General features: G+C 45.8%; 1 long non-coding RNA gene across 1 annotated transcript in view; it reads left to right on the plus strand.

The window, feature by feature from the left end:
- LOC137643609 (uncharacterized) overlaps positions 1-2563 on the plus strand; it is a 26946-nt gene extending 24383 nt beyond the window's left edge. Inside the window, exon 3 of the long non-coding RNA XR_011045025.1 lies at positions 2254-2563. This is a non-coding gene — a long non-coding RNA (uncharacterized lncRNA). The remainder of the gene's footprint in view (positions 1-2253) is intronic.
- Positions 2564-5000: the final 2437 nt, after the last annotated feature.

Here is a 5000-nt window from a genome sequence, read left to right on the forward strand (position 1 = left end):
CCTGCATTCTTTTATTTGCTGCTCAACGCTTGAAACCTCAACCTAAATACCATCACATTCATGATTCTCCCCAATCGTAAATACGGTGATTTGTTGCTCTAACAGATTAACCATACAATCCCATTCGTGATTTCGTGCCCCCAATCATGTATTTCAGGATTCGCAGCCCAAACTCAGATCTATAGTTGCACAAACTCATAACAACGGAAAATGAATGGATCCAGTCAAGCAGGTTCCTCATGGACACTACCACCGTCACAAACAGCCATCAGCCCAACTAGGATCTTGGAGATCCAACGCCTGCTAAAATTAGTGAAACTTGAGCTCCTCATCTTCAAGGATTACCCAGACCTCGCCCTCGATGAGAAGAAAACCGACCAGCTCGATGGGTACCTCTCTGCCCTTCGGGACGATGAGACATTGCTTTTTCTGGAACCTTCAGTAGGAAGGAAACACAAACATACACGACTCTGTTGAGGACAGTTACATATGGGTCTCCTGTCTCATGAAATGCTGAGGCAGTACACGCTCACCAGCTCCACCTGCTCCTACCAACATTGTCATCACAGGACCACTGCACAATCTTGATCCTTTCGTATTAGATGGCATGATCGAATCCTGGCACTCATGAGGGTTCAGATTCAAGGTCTCTGTGCATGACAAGGTGTATGACACACCATGTAAGTTCACTGCTTTACACAAATCCTGTTCAAGGTTTGGTGAAATCTCTCCTCCAAAATTTCCTATTCATCCCTAGTCAGTACTAGCGGTGCTTGGCAATTCTGCAGCAGGAGTACGACAAACCTCGGTGTATCGAGAGCCAGTCGCCACTCTGCGTTGACTGCTCGATGGACATATGTTCTTAGTGGTTATCCTGTACTCAGTCTGCTCACAGTTCTGACCCACCAAGAGCCGTGCCACCTCGGCTGCCAAATAGTTTTCTACTCTCTAACCAGCTGCCATGCCACATTGACTGCCCGATGGCCATGCCACCTGAGTTTCTACCTAGTCCTCTGAACTCTGTCCAGTCAGCTCATTGCTCTGACCCACCAACAATATTGCCACCTCAGCAACCGACCAGCTCTCTGCTCTCTAACCAGCTGCCATGCTGCGTTGACCACCTGACGGCCACACTACTTGAGTGGCCACACAATCTTCATTGAAACTTTCAACGGTCACGCCGCCGGAGCAGCCACCCAATCCTCTGAACACAGATCAGTCAGCTGACAGTTCTTTACTCTCTAAAATGCACCCATGCCAAGTTGACCACCTGGCAGCCATGCCCTCTGAGCATCACCTAATCTTCTGAATTCATCACATTCACCTCCCAGTGCTGACCCAACCGTCGTGCAGCATCGGCTGCTGACTAGCTCTCCAATCTCTAACCACCTGACAGCCATGCCGCCTTTGCAGCCGCCTAGTCCTCTGATCTCAACTTGGTCAGCTGCCAGATCATGAAATCCCAAGGGAGATTAATATACCTTAAAGCATGGCCCATTATCTCGTAAAGTGACCTTTTCAACTTAAATTTTTCACTAACGTGACAGCCCTGAAAACACGTGTTCAGCTACACACCTACTACATTGATTAACCGATTGTACACTCGGACCACCCGCTAATACTTAAATTAAATTCCTACACTCTTCAAGATGGGTAACTCATCTAGCCAAGAGCCAAACTTTTTGACTTATATTATCCTTTGTAAATTCTATTGACCTGACCTTTGCCCATCAATGATTAGTAAAGACTTATAACCTGTCCTCGAGTAGAGAGATTAGACACCTGTCTTAATGCTTTCTTCATTTGTAAATGTATCAATATTCCTTTAACACCTGTATTTCCTTGTATATATATATATACATATATATAATATATATATATATATATATATATATATATATATATATATATATATATATATATATATATATCCCAAAATAATGTATACACTCTTTGGATTGTTACAACTTGTTCAATTTATTGTTATTAATGTGGAAAACAGATTCACAGGAGAGAAACAATGCACATTTAAAGATTCTGAGAGTTCATAGTGAAAAAGTAAGGATACATGGGGCAATTTGAGAATGTTCAAAAAAAGATCAGCTCACATAAAGTGTTCAAACTGGTTGCCGTTCTGCTCAATACACCTTTTGCATCGTCAAAATATGGAACTATACACTGTTAGTAGCATTTCTCTCGGTGTCTGAGCACATTCTTCTTCAATTGCCTCTCTAAGTTCGTCAATTTTTTTAGGTTTTCTGCTGTGCACGCTTCAAAATGCGATGGACGCTCGATTTTGGGATACTATACGGACACCTTCCGACAAGTGTGTTTCTATGTCTATAAACCCTTTGTATATATTTCATGCATTTGTATTCAAATTTGAGATATTTTGTTCTGTCTCAGTAAACGCGGAATTCTCCGCTCTTTCTTCTGATGTGATAATCAATTATGTATATTTTTATTTAAGATTATTATAAATGATTTTTGTACCAAAAGAAACTCAAATTTAAACCTAAGCCTGGCTAATCCACCTCAGTCATTTTCTGTGCTACTTGTATGTCCGCACGTCTCGATGTAGTCTGGCTCTCTTGTCAATAAATCATGTGTCAGAAACTGTCTCTCTGTACCCTCACAACTGGTGACCCCGGAGCAGATATGCCCTTGGACACTCCTTTCCAATAGCGGACTTAAAACGACGCTCGCTTGAGTGTTTTGGATCGTGAAGTACAATGACACCATCATTAATGGACTAAATACGGCACTCTCACGAGCGTTTTGGGGAAAAAATTTCCGATGCCCAACAACGAGTTTACCGGTTTCGAGGCCGACAAGACCACTGTATCCAACCCACCCGCGACCTTGCCCACTGAACAACACGCTAACCTGGCGAACATCATGTTCTCGCCGTTCTCACACAAAAACGTCTTGGCATGGCTGACCGGTGCAGACGTTCAATTTTGCATCGCGGGACTCACCCGGGAGACCGACCTTGCCAACCTCATACTGTCAGCGCTACCAGAAGACGTTTTTGACAGGTTGGCACAATGGATCAAGTCCCGGGCAGGTCGTCCATCATACACTGAACTTTGGGCAAAGCTTATAGAGCTCTACTCTCCGCCCGTACCTGAACGTGCCCACAGAATTTTCGACCTAATGCAGCAACCCCTCGGGGGCCAATATCCGACAGAAGCATGGGAAGAATTGCAGAATTTAATTTTCCTCCCCGGCTGAGATGCAGACGGAAACAGAAGGAAGATCGACCTAGACAAAGAGAAATCTTCCTATGTCGCCTTCCACCAGAAGTCAGGATATAACTCCCGCAACCCTGCCAGCTGGAAACAGACGACCTTATCAGGAGAGCACAGCATCTCTTCGACGCGGCTAGAGCTTCAAAGCTCGCCGCAACCAACACCATCAATGAAGTATCAGTGGAAGATTCCTCTTCAGACCAAACCTGCGGTGCCATCACAAGGCCAAACTACAGCAACCACGAACTAACATGGTGTTTCTACTATAAAAGATTCGACAAAGATGCAAGATGTTGCATGCCGCCCTGCTCATTTAAAAAAAAATGGCCCTTGCCCCCACGCACACGGCCTTCTACACCAAAGACGGCCTATCAAACAAAAGATTCCTAGTAGACACCGGGGCCACCCACTCCATATTGCCGCCTACAAAAGCCGAAAAGAATCTACCAATTGACTCTTCAACAAGCCTTACAGCAGCCAATGGCACACGTATAAAGAGTTACGGGACGAAACAGACGAAACTGCTTATTACAAAGGCCTTTCACTTGGAATTCTATCATCGATGATGTTACAAATCCTATCCTGGGAGCAGATTTCCTAGGCCATCACGGACTCCTGGTCAACATCACCCAGAAAAGATTAATAGACATTGATTCATTCCAATCCACAACCTTAACCCTGGGCCCTCCAATGCCCGCCGCTCATTCTATTTCTACCCCCAGATACAACATCCTCCGCCATGAATTCCCGGACGTATTCATGCCCGAGTGACGACCGACAACAGGAAAACCCGCTAGGCATGGCATCTACCACCACATAACAACGAGGGGCCGGCCAACGCATGCAAAGTTCCGCCGCCTACCACCTAACAAACTCCACGACGCAAAACAGGCCTTCCAGGAGATGGAAAGAATGGGCGTATGCAGGAAGGCCTCCAGCCCATGGGCCTCCCCTCTCCATATGGTCAGGAAATCAGACGGGACATGGCATCCGTGCGGAGATTACAGACGCCTTAACCTCATCACTACACCTGACCATTATCCTTTGCCCAACATCCAGGACCTCACCAGGGCCCTGAATGGGGCAATAATCTTCTCTAAAATGGATCTTTTAAAATCCTATTTTCAGGTCCCTGTCAACCCAGACGACATTCCAAAGACGGCCATCATCACCCCCTTCGGCACCTACGTCTTCGCATACTTCACTTTCGGACTCAGGAACACTGGGGTAACGTTCCAGCGTCTGATGCACAGCATCCTGGGGGACTTGCCATTTTGCTGCTGCTACGTAGACGACATCCTGATATTTTCAAAATCACAAGACGAACATCTTTAGCATGTTTGAACTGTTCTCCGTCCACTCCAGGACAATGGGCCAATCGTACGTTTTGACAAGTGCACTTTTGGCGCAGATTCCATCGACTTCCTCGGCCACAAAATCTCCAGTGAAGGCGTACATCCCCTAACATTAAAAACCAAGGCGATAGAAGAATTCCCAACACCAAAAAACACCAAAGAACTACAAGAATTCCTCAGAATGGTTAATTATTACAGGCGTTTTATCCCTAACATTGAAGGTATCTCTGCGCCACTGTCCGATGTCCTGAAGGGTAAACCGAAATCGTTGTCCTGGAACGCAGAGCAGCAGTCAGCATTCAAAAAGACGAAGGCAGCCCTCGCCAAAGCTACAACGTTGGTCTTCGTCATCCCAGGAGCACCCCAGCAGGTGACCAACGACGCCAGCAACACA

Source organism: Palaemon carinicauda, chromosome 7 (assembly GCF_036898095.1).
Source record: "Palaemon carinicauda isolate YSFRI2023 chromosome 7, ASM3689809v2, whole genome shotgun sequence".
Taxonomy (NCBI): Eukaryota; Metazoa; Arthropoda; class Malacostraca; order Decapoda; family Palaemonidae; genus Palaemon; species Palaemon carinicauda.